Genomic DNA, 23611 nt, shown 5'->3' on the forward strand with positions numbered 1-23611 from the left:
CTATGTTCCAATTATTTTTGTTTTATGAGTGCAAAAAAACAGTCTGGGAAAGGTAGTTTAAGCTGCAGTAATGGAATTTTCAGGAGACCAACAGTTTATGGTAACAGCCAACAGATATTTGAAATTTAATCTGTCCCCCAAAGCCTGAGATATAAATGTATTTTGGAAATTCAGATATAACAAAGAATAATAAAAATCGGGACCCTACTATTCAGGCCTTTATATTAGTAGACAAACATAATATTTTTTCTCTATGTCCCTATGTTATGAAAAACGTATCACGGCCAACAGCTGAGAAACTGGTACTGGAAGTAATCCAGTATGAGTTTATAGACAGTGGGCTGGATTTCTCAAGCAAATTGATTTTTGGTAAACAGAGGAAGAATCAAAAGCGTTTTAGATAAGGGGAATGAAATGTTTGAAGAAATTGAATCAAGAAGAATCTAGCACATTTGTAGAACTATGATGAAGGTGCAAACCATCTAAGTAAAAAGTACATATTATTGATTAGTGAACATGAGGAATCATCAGCAAACTGAGACCAGGATTATGGGAGGTTCAGTAAACCAGAGTCTAGGTATGAAGGCCTATCTGGATTATTTATAAACTCTTATTGTAGTAAGACATAATGTCAAGTACAAGATGATAATGATTACTTTATATTTCTCTAAATGTTTACATTAATGATATATTGGTGTATTTCATGATTCTACTTTGATACCATTCTAAAATTTAAGTTCCTTTTTTTCTAATCATTTAAAATATCAAAACAACTTCTCCTTTTCTTCCTCCTCCTCTACTATTTCCCTACCTCTCTCTTTATTTCTGCCTCTCTACACACACACACACACACACACACACACACACACACACACACACACTCATATACATATATGTCTATTCATACACATGTATATGGTAATCAATTAGGCTTGACTGAATACAAAGAAATCAATTACTAATTTGAGGCATTTCTTTTATTTTTTCTATGATGCTTAATATTCCCCCTTGTTCTTATGTCCTAAAAGTGTTTTTGAATGATAGAACAGAAACAAATCCACCCTGATTATTGGAAGGCAGTGGAAAGAAGCTAATGTGTTAAGCAACAAGTACTTGATAATCATGAATCTGAATGCCTTACATGCACACATCCATTAATATTCTAAGCAACCACAGTAAAGGATTATAGCCATATTACAGATGAGAATATTGAAAATCAAAGAGGTTAAACCACTTGCTCAAGAGCACACAGTAGGTAATTGTCAGAGGCTGGATTTGAACCCAGGTCTATCTGGCTCCAAAACCCTTGTTTATTTTGTACAACTCTTTACTCAAACAAAACATGGTCACCCTAGAGTCAGTGCTCTAGAAGATTTAAGTTAAATTGATCTTTTCAATATCACATCTTTTGAGGTAATTCAGTGCAATGTGTTTCTGTTTCACTTTTCAGTTATGGACCATGAAGCAGTCACTTGTCAATCATTTTACTGGAAAAACCCCCCACAACTGATTAGAGTCTTTATTTGTTCATAAGAAACCATAAGATAAATCTGGAACCATGGATCTCATGACTACTGTTTATAATCAACAGAGAAATAAGCTACAGGCCATTTTGCTGGTAATAAAAAATGAAAGCAGTGATTCTGGCAGAAAAAAGTTTATAAAATAGTATCGGCCCTTTTTTCTTTATGGTTCTCTGCTACCCACATTCTTATTGCAAATTGTCTTGTTATTTGAGTAGTGGAAGGTATAAACAGAAAATCACAATCTAATCACAGGCTGATCTTATAACTTGGTTACCTGATCAGCAAATTTCCTGAACAGTAAGTGCTTCCTCCATCTACCTTGGCCCCAACTGGTATGAGGGGCTCCTAACTACCTGCCAGTTGATTAAGGAAAAGAAAAAGTTAAGATTTTCACAGCCCTTCTGTTCTATGCAGTAACCATCATTCTTCCTCACTCACCTTCTCGATTACTCCATTGGTTTTGTTAAATATTAACTGCCAGCCAGCAGTTATTCGGTGCTTACTGCATGCAAGGCCATGCTTGAGGCAGAGTTACAGGTAATAACTTACTTGTTCCTCATACTTAACCTTACGAGGCCCGTTCTCTTATCACCCCTGCTCTACAGATGTGGAACTTGAGTCCATGGTTATGGACTAGGGGTTTAAATCCCAGCACTCTGGCGAAGGAGGCCAAACACTTAAACCCCGCATTGCAGCTCTCAGCGTCAATGAGGAACTTAAACTGTTCCAAGTCTCATTTTTACCATTGGTGGTATGTGGATAATATTTCCTACTTCCAGGATAGTCAAGATTGAATAATATAATTTATTAAGATGATTAAAATAGTGCCTGACACAAGTCATTTTCTCAATAAATGGTCGTTGCTGTTATTACAGGTTTTATTTAATTTTATATTAAGCTTAACTTATGTTTAATATAAGGGAACAATGAATTATATATTAGCTGTTATCATTATCTTCATTTTCATTGTGACATGGCTGTCTCCTTCTAGTATAAGTACACAATTTGTGTTTATTTACTTTTATACTCAAAGTGCATCATATAGTATCTAAATCTTAGCAGCTAAGTTAACACATAGTTGCTGAACCAATAAAAATGTACAAATTGTTGAAGTCCTGTCATGTGTTTTGAAAGCTAGTTGTAAAATTACTTTATACTTTCCATATTACAGCTAAACCCTGTTGAATGCAAGAATTTGATGACCCTTAAAATTTCTTGACACGTGCATGTGTCCCATGAGAAGTGAAGAATGGTAAATTTGGATTATTACATTAATTGAGAAGTGCTAAAAATTGATAGGCCTGTAAAAATGTTCCTGATGATATTTTTCTAATAGACCTACCTAACAGCACAACCTTCAGACGCTCACAGATGTAAGCCTAGGTATTTATTTCGGAGTCATTGTGAAGTAAAGATTTGTTTTGTCCAATTATAGGATTAACAGAAGTAACGTGTTTCCTGAGAGTATTGAAATTCATGGAAGGTACCGTCAGATGATGGAATATATTTTAAAACTCAGATATACTGTTGGCTTAACATTTACTACATATAAATACAAATGCCAAACAATGGCAATATTGTAACTGTCTTGTAATAATATATATTACTGATAACTGTTTAAAGAAGCGACAGCCTTATCAACAGTCTAGAGTGGAGTCAGTGAAGGCCATCTGCTGCCTGAGGAAAGAAACTGGTGGGGTGACGCAGGACTGAGAGTAGTGAGTAAACTCAGAAGCACATGATTTCATTTTTCTTTTCTTCTTTTTTTTCCCCCTCATTTATAATGTGGAATTTTCTTTAATTCATCCCCCTCTTCCATCCCATCAGTCATACATTTTCTTCATTCTCGTGCTCTCCCAAGTGTTCTAGAAAAGAAATAGCATTTATTCAGTTGTACAGCCATTTAACAAATATTTGTCGAGGGCACACAGATTTTGGAGTGAGAAATGCGTGGGTTCAAAACTTGACCACATAGCAGCTGTGTGATTTTTTTTCTATTTATCTAATTATCAATAATTTATATAATAGAGTGCTAATGAATCCCCAAAATTGTGAGAAATAAAATATTGCTACATATCAAGAAGTTCACTTGAAATCAATCTTGGTAATAGGAAGAAAACACACAATAGGCAAATAGAAATAAGAATGTATTGTATAAACTGTACAACATAATGTAATTTTCAGGTATATACCCATTTTCCAGGGTATGTGACATTTCCTACTCCAACCACTGTTGACAGTCTGGGTCAGAGATTAAACAAACTAAGGAAGTGAGAACTATATGAAACAAAATTAAAGAACAAATCTGCTAGGAGAAATTAAAGTATTTACAATAATCAGAATATGTAAATTGGGGTTTGGGAAAAAAAGCTATTGTGAAATATAAGAGTATTTTGGACAAGGTGAATGAGAGTTAACATAGCTCTCTAGTCAGTATAGAGTGTGTTTCTATGTTTTCCATTCTAAATCTCCTGATTCCTCTTGATTGAATTCATTTAATCCAACTCATTGGGGATTAGTGTGAAAGGTACCTCAGCAGGATTGCAATGGGGACGTGAGGAGAAGGGTGTCTTGTTCATAAAGTGCATGAGAACATGTGGGAATGAAAGAACCCAACAAATTAATCTTACCTTGTTAAATAATATTCATTGACCATCTTAAAATGTACCTCATAGGCACCTTTTTAGGAAAACAATTCTTACCAACATTCCTAACTCTCCCTTCCCTCCCTCACCTCTTTGCCTTCTCTCTCCCTCTCAAGTATTCTGGCATGAACACAAGCATGTACAATTGTTAATTTTACAAAGTATATTGGACCAATGTTAGTGCTTTGAACCAGATGAGCATGATATAGATTTACCTTTCTTGAAAGCGAACTTTAAGGAACCCAGGGAAACCCAGGAAACACACACAGAGACTCGGTTTCAGAGCTAATGAGAACATATCTACAATCACATTTTTTAATATGAATCCCTCTATTTGCCTGAAGACACCAGAACCTGTCAAAAAAGGGTCTAACCAAAAAATCCTTGCTGTCCTGAAAAAATCATGTATTTTTTGTTTGCTATTTGCCCCCAAAGCTATGTTCAGAGTGATCAGGAATATAAGATTCATGCATCCTTAGCATGCCTTTTGTACCAACAGAGAGAGCATGTTTGAATAACTGAAAAAACATACTTTTAAGAACTCATCATGGACTAGATACCATAAAAAAAAGAGTCTGGGAACAGGAGAAAAGATAATAACTCTTCAACATGATTTTGTTTTTTACAGCTTTTAGTGCAAAGTCTGTTTTTTTCTGTACAATGTAGCCTTTCCAAAGAATGAAGTATAACAATTCTAGATGACCGTAGAAACAAACAGCACAGACCAGATGGCTAATCTGAACATGAAAGACACTGCCTTCAGAGATGTAAGAACAGATCTTAATTGGAAAGATATAGAAATATCAAGAAAGGGGAGGAGAAAGGAGCAGGAACAAATTGCCACAACCCTAGCACTTCTGCATGAAGTGAAGAATGAAGTACTGGGTCCACAGGGTTGGTGGAAGGATGTGGCATTAAAGCTGGCAGTAGTGGTGTCTGGTACTCTGCCTGTGTTCTCTGGAGCTAAAACACCCCCCCATTTTAGCTGATGCTGGCTACTGTTCAGGGTCTGCCTCCCTATCCGTGGAGTCAGGGCCAGGACGAGCCTCGGGGACAGCTGGGAAAGCTCTTCTGACTTAAAAGATCTCTGCTAGAATCTGTCTTCTCAAGATACAATTCTTTGGGTTATTAAGCAAACTCCTTTAACATAAAAGGAAGAAAGAAAAAAGGAAGAGAAGAAGGAAAAGAAATAAAAGTTGAGTTTTAGTCAATTGTCTAGAAAAAAAAGGAAATTTAGAGAAGATAAAACTAGATGTTCAACATAGTAATTTCTGAACAATGTCCAGCATACTGCCTTTTCTTGTTGAAGCCCCAGTTGACAGTGATGGAAACCCCAGAGAAGTTTAGGGAGTTCACGGAACAAAACAGACTATTTCTGGCTTCTTTGAAACAATAAACCTTGTATAGCAAAATGAAATACTTCTGAGGCTGAAAAACATTCCTCTTCCAGACTGATGGAAGAATGACATGCTCCTAACTTCCCCACGGTGTGGAGTCCCGTAGACCGAAGAGAGCCAAGGGTCAAGACGAGGACATTGCGACTACCGGGCATGCTGAGAAGCACAGCAACTATGGACGATGTCTCATCATGACACTGAGCAAAAGGGATGATCTGTGCTTTAATGGAAACCAGCGGTTACAAGTGCCATCGTTCGGACCAGGCTTCTGCCCCAGCTGATAACTGAGTTGCCTTTATTTAACACCATTAGCTTATCCATTGTAGTGTGTAAATACAGGGATTAAAGATTTACATTTACAATGGATAAAAAAATTGTCTTAATTTCGGTGAATTAGTTGAACCGCTATGTTAAAATCAGTAAGAAATAAGAAACAGCATCATATTTAATGTTGAAACCTTAATACATATTTCAATACATTCAGCAACAAGACAAGAATATCCACTATCATTAAAATTATTCATTATTGCTCTGGGAGTCCGAATGCCAATAAAGATGAAACATAAATGAGGCCACTTATTATCATCACAGATAAAATGATCATCTTCTTAGGTAACAAGAACTAATCAACTGAAAAGCTGTTTAAAATAGTAAAACAGTCCCCAGACTGGGTGGCTACAGAGGATACATACAAAAATCAGTGTATGTCACACTATTCAAGAGAACACGATTAAAGACCTAAATATAAATAACAAAGCTTAAAAAAATAAAAATTTTGTAGGAAATCTTTTCAACTTCTAGTAGACAGCTCCTGACATATAACTGATATATTTGCCTTGAACATCATTCATGTTTTTATATAATCATATATATCAGTCAAATTATGTGTATTTTAATTTAATATGTTGATCTAAATAGACATATATAATTACTAGATTGATACAGATGAAAACATGACTAAATAAAAACATAGATGATTTTCAAAGACAAATGTACTGGAAGAAAATATTTTATATACATTATAAGCTATTAGTATGCATAATATCTAAATAAATTTGCGTAGAACAGAGTAGATGAACACACAAACTTTGGAGTCACCTTGCTGGAGTTCGAATCCCAGTTTGGCTGCTTACCTGCTGTGTGACCCTGGGAAGGTACTGATGCCTCTCTAGGCTCAATCAGAGCTCCCAGCAATACCAGTATATTCATATATGAAGAGCTCTCAAATATTAAAATAATTTATTCAAATAGAGTTTTGGAGCTTACCTATTTATTATATATAAAAACCAAGTTTCCCTGGAATGAAGTTGCTGGTAGCGAAAGACCTGTTTATAGTTCATTATGATGGTTGAGACTTAAGAGCATATGAAATATAAAGTTAACCAGGGAAAGAGACATCTTATTTTCTATGAGTTTCATTTTATTTTTTATTTGATGTTAAAAAAAAATAATAAAACCAAACAAGCAATCCATGCTCATCTGTTTCAATAATAGTTTCTTATTCTTTTGATTAGTCAAAATTAGAGGAAATTTATTAGGCTTTGGTCATGCTTTTTGTTTTGGAATATAGGTGACACATTTCAGTGTCTGCCAATTGCAGAAAAATTCTGTACCTTTGAACACTCTGAGTAACTTTGTTTTTTAGGCAAAAGTGTATTGAACTGATGCACAAAACATTCTTAAAATCCATAGATTGGTATAAAGGAACATATTTCTACTTTGATAATATATTTCTTGGAGTATGTAATTTTTATGGAAAACGTCCTATGATGTCAGAATATTTTTTAAAGAACATCTTCAATGACCTCTTAAAGTTTTAGTGGAAATGTACCATAATATGTGGTTTTATTGATATTAATAACATTTACAAACACAAACTTACAAACTTTTCTCATCAAAGTCAAATTTTGAGTATCACAGCTTGATGCAGTTTGATTAGTCTCTTTGGGACCAAAGAAGGGTCATTCTGGGACAGGGACTCTCTCTGCAGAGGGAATCAGTTTGACTTACACAGGATATTTCATGAGGAAGTACTTGTTATTCAAGGGAAGATTTTGCTTAGAATCAGTGCTTCATAAAGTCAGAGGGAGTTGTTTACCAAGAAAATGAAATTTCAGAGCTAGTTTATGATATTTATGAAGTAAACAGAGACATGTGCTTTCTCTTTTTCATTCTTTTACTCTTATTTTCCTGTCATGTCATCTGATTTTCTACTTATGTTAATGAAAAGATCAAGTCCAATGACGCAAATTAGATTTCCAGGGACAAAAATGCTTTTTAATTAAATTTAAATTTTTGGTCTTTATTCTCTTATGATTTGGATGATCAATATCCCTGCTTTTTACTCACAATTCTCCTGTGCCATGACAGCTGACATATTTAAAACATGTCAGTAGTTTTCTCCAAGTCCTCAGGGAGTTTCAAGTCTATGTAAGAGATTATTTCTCATCAATAAGAGACAAAAAAGGGCTCTAACTGGCAGGGTTCCATTAGCGTTGTCTGCAGCGTATCAGTGCAGTGCATTGACACAACAGCTTTAGAGTTGGATTTTTATAAGTATCACATTTACTATTTGCATGGACTTAAACTCTTAATTCTCAAAGACTAAGTTTTCCCAATTGGCTATCAAAATAATATGTATCTTTTAGAGCTATGATGAAGATTATGTAGAATATCCATTGTAAAAGGACATATATATATATGTATATGTATATGTATATGTATATATGTAAGTACCTAGCACAATTTTGTATCCACGGTGATAGTTAATAAGTTCATTTATATTCTTTCTCTTCCATTTATTTTCCTCTCCCTCTTTCAGTCTTAGAACTCCTGACTAAAATAAATTGTAGTAATTTGCCAATATTCTGTACTTGGCAGAAAACTTTGTAGATGTCTTTTCCAACTCCAGCTTTTCATTCTATATTGAAAGAGTAAAGAAAACTGATCCAATTGCGATTTGTGTTAAAATTATTTTGTGTTCATGTGAGTGTGGAGCAATTAATAAACTTCCTAAAATACTCTTATTTCTGAACATAATTTAAAGACATTTAATAGCTTTCTACTTTCAATCTTTTTTGAGCAAATGCTTCCTAATTGTTTTTATATCAACTCCATTTTTTTTCCTACCACTTATTTTGATCTAAGTTCCCTGACTCATTTAAAGGGAAAATGAAGAAACTGGCTCTAGCATACTTCTATTTAAAATGCCATTAGGGACCATTGCTCCATAGATCCTCTGGAAGCACAAAGATGAATTAATGTATTCTTCAAGAATTCATTCACTCAAAAATATTTATTGAGCCCCAGCTATGTTCCTGACACTTTTGAGATATTTAGGGTACACCAATATCCCAAACAGACTATAATCCCTGGCCCTGTGGAGTTTACAGTTCACAGGAGGATTTGGTTAGATAAGCAATAAGTATTAAATACAATAAATAAAAGTGTATACTTTCCTTAAAGGTGATAAATGCTTTGAAAAAAGAAAGAAGAGCAAATAAGGGGGCACCCAAATACTGTGAAAAAGGGACCTGTGGATACGACTTGAAGATTATGCTAAGGAACAGGCTAGGAGATTGGAAACGAGACCAAAACTGGAATATCATATTCAAATATAATGAGAAAATGGCTGCTTAGTGTATCAGTCAAAGGTGAAAATAAAGTAATTTATTAAAGTTCTTTAGGAAGTCCAGAGTATCTTCCAAAAATCCAAAGACTAACCAGGAAAGCTCCCCAAAGATGCCACGTGGATCACTATAGAAAAGAAATCACCGCCATCCCCACCCTGCACAAACAGCACAGTCCTAAGTCAGCATGGTTGGTACTGACCATGCTGATAATGGCCAGACCATGAACTCCCACCACTGCTGCTCTGGAGGGTCCCGCTCCTTCATCACGAGACTCACTGGAAGATGGATTCTGCACGTCTCCTTGTCTTTCCTCCTCTCTCAGAAAGATTCCTCTCGTGTCTGCCAGTTACCTCCCACAGGCGTGTCTAGTTGGCAGAATCTACGTCGCTTGCTTGTGCCCCAGCAGTGAGGGAAGGGGGCACAGTGAATTCTGGGATAAACTCATGGTATTTGGAAAACTCCCCAAACACCCAGAAGGCATTCAAATGGCTTGGGGCAAAACAAACATAATGAGTGTACATTATACCTAGGAATCAGTGATTCGTTTCTGAGCCATATAATCTTATTTTTATGTTTTACTTTATTCTTGATTAGTGATTTTTTTTTGAAACAGATTCATAAGAGGTAACTCTGTGTCTTTCAACAGCAGTTTTTGGGAATGTTCTAGTGTTTCAAGCAAATGGATTTTCTTTTCACATGGGATAAAGACAGAAAATCGGTTGATATTGATGATGATAATGGTTTTCATGGCAACTATAGTAGAATATCAAGTAAAAGGTGATAGAAGTTTTCTTGAAGATTACAAAGCAGTTGTAGATTTAAACACAAAACTCTAGATTTTGATATGCGTGGGAATGAAGTATTCTGATTTAGCCATCTCTCTCAATATTTTTATCCCTTCTTGAAAATAGATTAGAAAATATTTCTCTCCTTCCCACCTGGTAAGATCGGATGGTGATTGAGTGAAATACTGTCTTTAAAAAGCATATGCAACTATTGTGAAAATCAGTTGTAGAATTATATATTATCAACATCAATTTGGGCATTTTAGTTATGATTTATGAACTTTATATTTTCATTTATGGATGATATTTTCTCCCTAGCTTTTTTCTTTCCTTCCTTGACTTAAATCTACTTTTAATGATTCTCATCTATAAAGTCTTAATAAGGAATTCTTAAATATATACATCAATCATTTAAATATTTTACATTGAAAGCTGTTTCAGAACATAGTTTTTATTATTTAGGTCATCATTAAATAAAGGCTGGGCATAAGGCTAAAATCAGAAGTCAGAATAAGAAGGGTGATGTGAGTGAACACACTGAAGAACTGCAGGTAAAACGCGTTGAAGGTTAAAGAAGAAACTGTTATCAAGTGCATTCACCAGAGGATGGAGTTTATCTTTATGGAAGATGAATTCTTCCTTCAACATTGCTTTCAGGCTGGAGCTTCTTAGGGACAGGTAACATTCCCTGCCTTTCTCTCTGGCTTATTCAGTCCTTACATCTGACTGGGCAGAAGAATTCTAATGGTGGCCTTTGTAAGATGGTAAAGCAAATGTTACTTACTCCCATTGCTTATTACTGGATACTTCTATGCAAGGCTGGCAGAAAATTGGGCCACGAATAAGCTCCTTTAGAATTAATCAGCCAGACGACAATTTACCACAACTGAAAAGACTTCGTAACAGTTGCCAAGGATGTTTGGACAAGCCAGATTTCCACAGCTTCCCACAGTAGAATCCTGACACATTTGTCACTTCCTAAATCAATCAGTGGCCTTGTTTTGCTAACTTTACCAATGGCAAGTCTACTCTCCCCGGAGGACCTGAGAGCCTGGCCGAACAGGCTGGGCCGTCTGCACAAATACGTACCACCGCCAGGATTGTCAAGCTGCTCGAGTTCTCCCTTGAGCTAAGAAACTTCAAACACTATCCTGATGCAATGCCTTGAACTATAAGCAAAGGAATTTCAGAATAAAGCATCCTTGCATTGTTGGCCATGTAATAGATACAACGTGTGGAAAGATTAATCTGATCATTATCCAAAGAATAGAACAGAAGGGAGAGCCTGGTCTGGCAAGCCTTGAACTCTGTCATACATAACAACAAAATAAAATGACAACTATCTATTCGGAACACACTTTATCCGTTTCAGCGCCTTCTCATATGAATTAACTTGCTTGGCTATAACAGCCTCGCGAGACGAGACTTGAGACTTTGTGGTATATGGTTGAGCACAGGATTGGGAACCGTTAAGATGTGAATCCAAGCCCTAATTAGATATGTGTGTCGTTAGCATCTGAGTGGCATTGGGTGTAAAATAATGTGAGGATAAATGAGATGGTGAATGAGCAAGTGCTTTGTAAGGGTTCTGCAAATACAGAGCAGGATCATCACTGAAGTGGACAACACTCTAGTGAGTGGGGTTGGACACTGATTTATCCAACCAGGACATCTGTAAAGATTCCCAGAAATGTGTGAAGAAGGGAACCCAGTAAAGACCAGACCCCTGTGGCAAGCAAGGTGAGGATTTAGACTGTTCTTATTTGGGCTTCAAAAGAAAAGATGACCTTTGAAACCTGGAGAAATCTAGGACATTTTGGTTACATAAGCAATTCTTTGAAATGCAGCAATTATTTTTGGTCAGATAACATTGGAGGGGAAATTTTTTTTATAATTCTGCTGTATTTGGAACAAACAGTATCTGTTCAGATACTGGAAATTAAATGATGCTGCCTATTTGTAGAAGGAGCAGCTAGAAGGTAGAAGTTTGGGCATGACAATGAAGCGATGGACGTAAGTATGAAGAGAGGTTATTTTCCAGCAGGCAATGATTTTATTTTCGGAGTCTAGAGTAAGTTGTCTCAATTTCCCATAAAAATATTGTGTGTGCTTCCATAGGCACACAGACCACAAATGTGAAGAAAAGAAAATGCTTACTTCAGCTCGGGGCTCTGGAATGGGGACGAAACCGTGAAAACACTATTGAAGCGGCTCTAATTTTAAATCCCCTCTCGCAGCTGCAGCGCCCTGCCCTATTCTCGTGAATACAACACGCTGATTTAAATAAAAATAGTTATCTGCAGTGTGCTTCCTTTTACCAGCTGCAGAACTATCATAAGCCTTTGATTTACTCTCTATTAGAGGTTTAGAAATAAAGTCTTTAAGATTAAAATAGTAATATCTCCCATTCCAGTCCCTAGATTCTATGACTAGATCCCCAGTCAAATTCAACCTTTTGTCAATTAATGTCGCTGGTTTTATATTTAACAAAAGAAGAAATTCTGGTCTTTCTGTGAAGTCTAGAGGAAACCTTGTTGAAACAGGGGCCTTTTTCTCTGTTCTTGGGTTTTGTCCCAGAGTTGATTGTAGAGTTGATATCCTTTCTGGTAGGTCCTGAACACCCCATGGGCTTTCTCTCTTCTTGTCCTTTTAAAGCTTCTCTCTCTTTCTCCTCTTTGTCACTGGAAAATCGTCCAGACAATGCTTTTTATCTCTTACCTGCCCCCTTCCACAGATGGTACACAGATAAAGAAAGCTCTTCAGGTGCCCCTCCTTTGCGCTTCCAAAGCACTCCAAGGCCCTCTCTGTAGTGACACACATTTCATTCATGTGAGCACAGGCCATATCTGCATTTCCCCATCAATACATCCCTAGCCCAGATTTCACAGTAGATGCTTAGTAAAAAAAAAAAAAAAAAAGCAAAAAAACAATTGAACAAAGACAGAAATGAGTATATTGCCTCTTTTTTTTTGGTATGTTCTAGTGCCTACCTCTCTGCCTAGCACACAGCAGGTATACAATAAATATAGGCTGAGGAAGCAAATACAATGTATCATAGGGTTTTTTTTCTGTGTGACCATAAAAGGAAGAGAACTATGAGGATGGGAGAGAATATAATCCTTTCATTATTCTACTGTTGCTAGAGTAAATCAGCACCATAGATTAAAGCCCATCTTGGCTGAAATCTTGCTCACCTATCATGCTTCACATCTGGCCTCTCAGCAGAACGCTGCTCCCCACTCCCTACCTTTGCCCCCTGCATAACTTGCAGACCTAATGAGGCCGCCTTCAGGTCTTAGAATCAGTGTGGCTTTCTCAGAAGATCCTTTTCTGACACACCAGATTGATATTAGGTGAGTTTTTAATGTGTCCTTTTTGCAGACTGAGCTCACCTTGCTTTAATAGACATATTTTGTTATATATTATGAGATTTCTGGTCCTTTAAACCCTATTCTACTGTATGATTTTGAGGGTCACTTCATTAGGATAAAGTCCAAGATTCTTAAATATGGAGCACAAGGTCCTGGGGAATTGAGCTGCTATTTGCCATTCCAGCCTCATCTCAGCCTTAGGACGTTTGGCTATAATGTTCCTTCTAGTTGAAAAATTCTATCTGCCTTGAAAATTCCTTCTCATCTGTCAGTCCTCTCTCAGAACACAGTCTCTTCTGTTGACCTGGTAATGAGTTAGTTGCTCACTCAAAACATTCGTTGCACAAATAAATGAACTGCCGCTGTACAGCTAAGTATAATGACCAGCATAAATAAGATGTAAGCCTATCATACTGTACTTAAATCTGTAATGCTTCTACAAAATATTCAGTAACTATGTGCTTTTGAACAAAAGATTGAATAGTCTGAAGATGCACCCCAGATTTACGTGCACGGCATGTCACTTCTCTCTTCCGTCTTATGAGGCTGTAACAGTTAAGACCCGGGGGTTTGCTGTGGTGCTCTTGTCTGCTCTTACCAGTTAAATCCTTCAGCAAGGATATCAAGGAATTTAAAAGGGAAAATGGTTTTTAGCCCACTGCAGTGGAGAGCGCATAGTTTAATGCCCACATCAATAAATAATCACTGCAAGGTTATATTATTCACCTGTACAAATTGTATAAACTAGACACTCATTGTTTTAATTAAGCTCCAGAGCTATTCCAATTAAGACAACGGCAGAAAGATGTGAAGGGAGAGGAAAATGGAAGTAGGGCATTTGAGCGCCTGAGCAAGAAAAAATGAAAAGAGAAACTGATCAATTCTATATTATATAACCAAGTCATTTGAGAAGTCAGATTGCAGGAACTTTTTTTTTTTTTTTTTTTCCAATTTTCTATACAGCTTCTAGCACACTCCATGCCTTTACAGAGTCCTCCCTGTGCCCGGGAAACTAACAGGGAAGGACTAAGAGCTGCTTAGTAAGCCTGCTCTTAGTGCAGATACATGAAATGTTAGGAACAGAAATTAAAATGTTATTCCGAAGGTACTGGTGAGTCAGTAAGGGATTTAAAAGAAGACATGAATAATGTGTGATTATTTCATTTGAGGCTTAAGCTGATTGAAGTCGGGGTAATTAATAATGCCTCAAAAAAAAAGATTTAGAAATATCATGGACTCTGTCTCTTATAGATGTAAAAAAAATTGATGATACTAAATATTCAGATCAACCACATAATAAGCTCATGCTGTACATCGGCTGTTCTACAACAAGCTTTTTATATTTCAGCTCTAAGCTCCCAACATCCCTGAGAGATTCAAGTTGGCGTTATTACCACCATTTCAAAGGTGAGGCGGTAAGTGCCCCCGTGTCACTCACACATTAGGTGTCCGAGCTGGAATTTGGACCTAGGACAGCTGCAGCTCAAAGATTAGGCAATTTCCTAGCCACCTGGCATATATTATATAATTTACTTACTTCTGACAATAATCCTGTTGAGACAGTGTCATCCACATTTTGTAGATGAGAAAATTAGTCCAGAAGAGTTCAATGCCTAACATACAGCCAAACCCGGTCAAGAGTAGAGCTGTAATTTGAACACTTGTCTTTTGCAACCCAGTCATTTTTCTACTAGATCAACTTTGATGTGTTAATCTTGTGCCATATTCTGATGACTATGTGGATAATGAGGCAAAGAATCATTTCAATTTTACATAATTAAGAGAGTCATTTTCAAATGGGTTGAGTAAACAAGGTACTTAGAAATTTTGGCTACATATAATACCGATTTCTTAAAACAAAGCTCACACAGGCTTACATTTCAGTGTGATTTTACTGTTTGCAAATTATTTCTACACTAATATCTGCTTTTGAAATAAGTTGGTACCAAGGACCATTGGATCAAGTTGCATATATTCTGAATTTATTTATTGATTGATTAATTTGTTGTAGCAAATGTAAACTATCCTGACTACAATAAAAAGAAAAATCTGCCTTCGTCCAGCTCTGCCACTTTTTAACTAGGTAGCTTTGGGCAAGTACCTTAATGTTTCTGCACTTCAGAGTCTGTGTCTACAAAATAGGAGTAGTAATAATGCTGCTCCTATAGGGAAACTGTGGAATTCAACTAGTTAAATTATTTAGGGTTCTTAGACCAGCATCTGTATAAAGTAAAAACTCTTCTTTAGCTTCAATCCCCATTATCTCAGATGTTTATAGATAAAAAAAAGTGAAACACTTTGTATGGTCTAAGAAGTTAACCAGGCTCTTCAAAGTAGTCATTTCATAGCTTCTGCTGAATTTTTGGACATGTAAGGGGAAGCCCTAACCTGAGCTGGCAGCAAAGTCCACGAAGAGCTAAATCACTGAGCATCAGAAGATGGAAAGGACTGGTGCCAGTGTCACTACTGGGCTTGTGTCTGTGTGTTTTTACTTTTATGATGATAGTGTTAGAATGAATGAATGAGTTACATGGAATCACTAAGTCTCATAGTGGCCCAAGGACAAGAAATAATAATTTAAAGATGTTTTTGTCCCTCTGATGCAAACCCCTGTTCATCTCCAAACTTTCAGTCACATGGAAACCTTAGCAAATAATGGTTTCTTTGTTTGCTTTGGTGTTTGTCTTTGGTTTTATTTTTTTGGCTAAGATTGTTTTTTTGGAAGCCAAAGAATAACACCATAGCAGAAGTAAAGGAACTTAAATGACTGAGTTAGAAATAGGAGCCAGAGAAAAATGCTGTAGGATATCATTTATGGCCTAACTATGACATATTCATAGTCAATTTCAGTGTTCCACTAACATCCCTTGTTATCATCACCAGAAACTATTAAACGTTTGTTTATTGGATGAGAGGTCAAAAAAGGAAATCATACCAATGGTATCAAACACCTAACTCTCTATTTCTTCATCTTTTGCCTAAGGGTAGAGAACCCTCATCAGTTTGGCATGCTTCCCCTGGGGACTGATGAAGTTTCTAGATCATGGCTTAGTCTTGGAAGTTCCTATCTTTCTACTCTGGAGATAGCAGACACTCAGTGAGTCATAAGTATGGAATGAATATATGGTCAACCCAAATAGCTCCTGCCAGTGACCATTCAGAATTTTTCTTGACTCCTTCCCCACCTTCAACACAAGCACCACCTCTCTCTTTCCAACAGAAGACAATGTGTTTCTTTTTGGCTGTTTCTTTTAAAACAAAAGACTAGTGTCTCCCCGCTGGTTTATGTCCTGCTCAGTTTTGACAGAGAAGAGGGAGTCTACTGTCTGTTCAACACTTTTATTTTTTATGTAAGGAAATAAACATATTTTTCCAATTGGACTGTGTATGATCATAAATAGAATTTTTAGAAAGTCATATAATGTTTGATAATCCAAATAGTGGAGCATATTAGCATTCCATTTTTTTATTCTAAATTTTTTTTATCCCCATTTCCCCAAAATGTAGTGCATGTATTGGCATGTCCTATTGAATTCATAGGACAGAGCATGGGAATTCTAGCTTATTTCATCTAACTTTGAAGGACCAATTGATAAGTATATGGAATTTCATCTAATCTCCCCAAGGACCCTGTATAGATATGAAACTGGGGCTTAGGATTGGTTTGGGTACTTCCCTAAAATCACAAGCTAATAAGGAAAGAGCTAGAATCCCAGCCCAGGTCTACATCTATATTACTACAATAATGACTCGTACAGTAATAGCTTCCTATGAATTATATAACAGTTACTATACTAGTTAATTATCTCATTGGAGCTTTAGACCATCCTTTGGAATCATTACTCTCATTTTAATGTGCACTTACCTATCTTACCTGATCCTCACAGCTAAGGGAACCTGGGCTCTTACAGACACAGCCAAGAAGTAGTAGGGCTATAAATTGAATCTTTATTTTATGGTTTCCAAAGTCTTTTTAAATTTTATTTTAATGCAATCTATGTATTTCTGCTCACCTCCCTTCACTCCCAAAATCTCCCTTGGAAGTTATTGCTACTCTCCTATTTCTTCTCTATCTTTCTTATCTGTTCCTGATGTCATCTTTGCGGACCTTGTTCCACTAACACTGCTCAAGCTTGAGGAAGGGTGATCCCACTCAGAAATGTTAGTTTTATCAGACTTCATGGAGTTTCTGGCCTTTATTTGATTACCTCTGTTTTAAGTCACTGCAAAGGGGTATTTATAGTCTCTTGTAGAAGAAATTAGATCACTTCATCATAGGTAGAAGGGAAAGATTTAAAGTCAAACAACTCAAGGGTGAACACAGCAGACTCCAGGTCTACCACTGTTTTCCAAGTCTCATTGGCTGAAATTTTGAGGTATTACTTTGCTTCTCAGGAATCTCTCTCCTCAAAAGTTGAGATGTTGATTAGCTTTCAATTTTTTTCATAGATCCTGATGCTACTAAGATGCTAAATGCACAATATCCATGACTATACTCTGCTGCTTGAAGTGATATAAACCTCCACTTCCGAGGAGAAGAGAAGTCATTTTACCCTCACATCAATTTGTATTTAATAAGGAAATATTAAGTATCCACCTTTGTAAGGATGAATCAAGTGTCCCATCTTAAAGAGCTTTAGTGATTGTGAGATAGGTGTACAAATTACTGTAAGATAAAGTACACGAGAAGTGAAATTTAGAAATGAAAAAAATGCTATTGGAATTCAGAAAAGAGAGTTATGACTTATAAAAGGGTAAAATGTGATGAAAAGTAGGAAAAACTATTTTGAGGAGATAGTATTTCAACTGGTTATGTGGTATTTGGATTAATGGTGCATATGCAGGAAGGACATTATGGCAAAAGACATGAGCAATCAATAGATGCGATAAACCAAAGGGTATATATAGGAGACAATATTTTGCTATTCATGGGAACTAAGGTGATAAAAGGAAGTAATGGGGATAACATTGGAAAATAAATTTGAGAAATACTGAATACCAGGCAAAGGAATTTAGGTTTGTTCAGTATTCAATGGTGCGTCATTGGAGATTTTGAACAAAGGTTTTTCTTTATATGGTCAGAATTGCACTTCGAGAATATTAATTTGACAATAAAGTCTACAGTGGATTGGAATGGGGGGAGTCTGAAGGAGACAAGTTAGGAAACTAGTGCAACATTTGGGCGGAAGGTAGAGAGAATCTGAATAAGTGCAATATAAGAAGGAAATGAGGGTCAGAATGACATCGAGTAGGGCTTGGTCACCTGTTAGAAATTGAAGGTAAAGAGAAGAAGGAGTCAAAGATAACTTACTCTTAGAATCATTGGTAGAATTATGTCAGAAACATGAACAGGACTTGGGAAAAGGGACTGAGCCTGGCATACTCTGAATCCGAAGCTTAAGTAGAATGTCCAACTGGAGAATTCAGAGGAATTGGAAATACAGTATGGACTATGAATATCTTTGGGGAAGAACAGAGAATTTTCTCTTTTTAGAGTTTTAAATTTATTTTTATATAAGCATGCAGTTGCAGTCAACATGTTCTGGAAACAGGAATATGTAGAAAGGGGAGGAAAAGGATTTATTTTAAAATTATGATATCAGACAGCTGATAAATTTGGAAAATACTTTAGAGATGCTTACAAAGATTTTTTTCTTATAAATCAAAGACATCACTCTCTCAAATATCTCTTGGGAGATTATTTCAATTCATGTTTAAAATTGGAATGGTCAAGAAATAATTCTTAAATCTAAACCTCATCTGTTGTCATCTACGACTATTTACACTTATTTTTAGAGGCATTTTCTATTGTTAAATTGCATCTTTTTCTCAAATCTTATTCATCACTTACTATTATCTCTGGATTTGCTTTTGCATTAATTACCTTCATATTTCTATTTTACTATTGAATTCAAATTTACTGGGATGTATTGCCAGGAATTTCCCATTATTTGTTGACATGTTTCAAAAGACTCTTGACTCTTCTGTTTCACTGTAATTACTTCAGCATAGCATTACCTAGGTGTCCGGTTGAAATAACTATAGTTCAGAAATTTAATGAATACATTAATGAAAAATGCAGAAAGTAAGAGTTTACTTTGGAAATGAAATGGCATTTTGGGAATGTTTTGCTTCTTACTTTAATCTGGCCTTAGGCATAAGTAAGAAACTATTGGCCTCATTTAAGTCTTTAGTATGTACAAGAGTCCTCTTAGTCTGTATTTAGTTTTTCTTTTTTCTTTTGGTTTCATCAATATACAATCACATGAGCAACACTGTGGTTACTAGATTCCCCCCATTATCAAGTCTCCACCACATACCCCATTACAGTCACTGTCCATCAGCATAGTAAGATGCGGGTTACTACTTGTCTTTTCTGTGCTGTACTGCCTTGCACCTGCCCCCCCCACCACATTAGGTGTGCTAATTGTAATGCTCCGTATTCCCCTTCTCCATCCCTTCCCACCCATCCTCCCCAGACCCTTTCCCTTTGGCAACTCTTAGTCTATTCTTGGGTTGTGTGAGTCTGCTGCTGTTTTGTTCCTTCAGTTTTTGCTTTGTTCTTAAGCTCCACAGATGAGTGAAATCATTTGGTACTTGTCTTTCTCCACCTGGCTTATTTCACTGAGCATAATACCCTCTAGCTCCATCCATGTTGTTGCAAATGGTAGGATTTGTTTTCTTCTTATGGCTGAATAATATTCCATTGTGTATATGTACCACCTCTTCTTTATCTATTCATCTACTGACGGACACTAAGGTTGCTTCCATTTCTTGGCTATTGTAAATAGTACTGCGATAAACATAGGAGTGCATATGTCTTTTTGAAACTGGGATCCTGCATTTTAGGGTAAATTCCTAAGACTGGAATTCCTGGGTCAAATGGTATTTCTATTTTTAGTTTTTTTGAGGAACCTCCATATTTCTTTCCCCAATGGTTAAACAAATTTACATTCCCACCAGCAGTGTGGGAGAGCACGGCTTTCTCCACATCCTCGCCAGCATTTGTTGCTCCTACTCTTTCCTATGTTGGCCATCCTAACTGGGGTGAGGTGATATCTCACTGTAGTTTTAATTTGCATTTTCCTGATAATAAGTGATGTAGAGAATCTTTTCATATCTCTGTTGGCCATCTGAATTTCTTCTTTGGAGAAGTGTCTGTTCATATCCTCTACCCATTTTTTAATAGGGTTATTTGCTTTTTGGGTGTTGAGGCCTGTGAGTTCTTTATATATTTTGGATGTTAACCCCTTGTCAGATATGTAATTTACAAATATGTTCTCCCATATCATAGGATGCCTTTTTGTTCTGCTGATGGTGTCCTTTGCTGTATAGAAGCTTTTTAGCATGATGTATTCCATTTGTTCGTTTTTTATTTTGTTTCCCTTGCCTGAGGAGATGTGTTCAGGAAGAAGTTGCTCATGTTTATATTCAAGAGATTTTCACCTATGTTTTCTTCTGAAAGCTTTATGGTTTCATGACTTACATTCAGGTCTTTGATCCATTTTGAGTTTACTTTTGTATATGGTATTTCACAATGATCCAGTTTCATTCTCTTGCATGTAGCTGTCCAGTTTTGCCAACACCAGTTGTTAAAGAGGTTGTTGTCATTTCCCTATTGTATATCCATGGCTCCTTTATCATATATTAGTTGACCATATATGCTTGGGTTTATATCTGGACTCTCTAGTCTGTTCCATTGGTCTATAGGTCTGTTCTTGTGCCAGTACCAAATTGTCTTGATTACTGTGACTTTGTAGTAGAGCTTGAAGTCAGGGAGTGTAATCCCCCCAGCTTTATTCTTCCTTCTCAGGATTGCTTTGGCTATTCAGGGTCTTTTGTGATTCCATATAAATTTTAGAACTATTTGCTCTAGTTCGTTGAAGAATGCTGATGGTATTTGAACAGGGATGGCATTGAATCTATAGATTGCTTTAGGCAGAATGGCCATTTTGACAATACTAATTCTTCCTATCCATGAGCATGTGATGTGTTTCCATTTATTCGTATCTTCTTTAATTTCTCTCATGAGTGTCTTGTAGTTTTCAGGGTATAGGTCTTTCACTTCCTTGGTTAGGTTTATTCCTAGATATTTTATTATTTTTGATGCAATTGTGAATGGAATTGTTTTATCTGATTTCTCTTTCTGTTGGTTCATCGTTAGTTTATAGGAATGCAACAGATTTCTATGTTTTAATTTTGTATCCTGCATCTTTGATGAACTCAGATATTAGATGTAGTAGTTTTGGAGTGGATTCTTTAGGGTTTTTTATGTACAATATCATGTCACAGTGACAGTTTAACTTCTTCCTTGCCAGTCAGGATGCCTTTTATTTATTTGTGTTGTCTGATTGTTGTGACTAGGACCTCCAGTACTATGTTGAATAAAAGTGGGGAGAGTGGGCATCCTTGTCTTGTTGCCGATCTTAAAGGAAAAGCTTTCAGCTTCTTGCTGTTAAGTATAATGTTGGCTGTGGGTTTGTCATACACGACCTTTATTATGTTGAGGCATTTACCCTCTATACCCATTTTGTTGAGAGTTTTTATCATGAATGGATGTTGAATTTTGTCAAATGCTTTTTCGGCATCTATGGAGATGATCATGTGGTTTTTGTCCTTCTTTTTGTTGATGTAGTGGATATGTTGATGGATTTTTGAATGTTGAACCATCTTTGCATCCCTGGAATAAGTCCTACTTGATCATGATAGATGACCTTTTTGATGTATTTTTGAATTCAGTTTGCTAATATTTTGTTGAGTATTTTTGCATTTACATTCATTAGGGATATTGGTCTGTAATTTTCTTTTTTGTGGTGTCTTGCCTGGTTTTGGTATTAGAGTGATACTGGCCTCATAGAATGAGTTTGGGAATATTCACTCTTCATCTACTTTTTGGAAAACTTTAAGGAGGATGGGTATTAGGTCTTCACTAAATATCTGATAAAATTCAGAGGTGAAACCATCTAGATGAGTGGTTTTGTTTTTAGGTAGTTTTTTGATTACCAATTCAATTTCCTTGATGGTTATTGGTCTATTCAGATTTTCTGTTTATTCCTTGGTTGGCCTTGGAAGGTTGTATTATTCTAGAAAGTTGTCCATATCTTCTAGGTTATCCAGTTTGTTAGCATAAAATTTTTCATACTATTCTCTCATAATTCTTTGTATTTCTTTGGTGTCCATAGTGATTTTTCCTTTCTCATTTCTGATTCTGTTTATGTGTGTTGGCTCTTATTTTCTTGATAAGTCTGGCTAGGGGTTTATCTATTTTGTTTATTTTCTCCAAGAAGCAGCTCCTGCTTTCATTGATAATTTCTGTTGTTTTATTATTCTCAATTTTATTTATTTCAGCTCTAATCTTTATTATGTACCTCCTTCTTCTGACTTTGGGCCTCATTTGTTCTTCTTTTTCTAGTTATGTTAATAGTGAGTTTATACTGTTCATTAAGGATTGTTCTTTCCTGAGGCAGGCCTGTATGGCAATATACTTCCCTCTTAGCATGGCCTTTGCTGCATCTCACAGATTTGGCAGTGTTGAATTATTGTTGTCATTTATCTCCATATATTGCTTGATCTCTGCTTTTATTTGGTATTGATCCATTGATTTTTTAGGGCATATTATTAAGCCTCCATGTTTTTGTGAGCTTTTTCATTTTCCTTGTGTATTTTATTTCTAGTTTCATACCTTTGTAATCTGAGAAGCTGGTTGGTACAATTTCAATCTTTTTTAATTTACTGAGGCTCTTTTTTTGGCCTAGTTTTTGGTCTATTCTTGAAAATGTTCCATGTGCACTTGAGAAAAATGTGTATCCTGCTGCTTTTGAGTAAAGTGTTGTGTAGATGTCTGTTAGGTCCATCTGTTCTAATGTGTTGTTCAGTGCCTCTGTGTCCTTATTTTCTGTCTGGGTGATCTGTCCTTTGGAGTGAGTGGTCTGTTGAAGTCTCCTAAAATGAATGCATTGCATTCTATTTCCCCCTTTAATTCTGTTAGTATTTGTTTCACATATGTAGGTAATCCTGTGTTGGGTGCATAGATATTTATAATAGTTATATCCTCTTGTTCGACTGCCCCCGTTTATCATTATGTAATGCCCTTCTTTGTATCTTATTACTTTCTTTGTTCTGAAGTCTACTTTGTTTCATACAAGTACTGCAACACCTGCTTTTTTCTCCCTATTAGTTGTATGAAATATCTTTTTCCATCCCTTTACTTTCAGTCTGTATATGTCTTTGGGTTTGAAGTGAGTCTCTTGTAGGC

The sequence above is a fragment of the Manis pentadactyla genome, chromosome 10 (assembly GCF_030020395.1).
Source record: "Manis pentadactyla isolate mManPen7 chromosome 10, mManPen7.hap1, whole genome shotgun sequence".
In the NCBI taxonomy this organism is placed as follows: Eukaryota; Metazoa; Chordata; class Mammalia; order Pholidota; family Manidae; genus Manis; species Manis pentadactyla.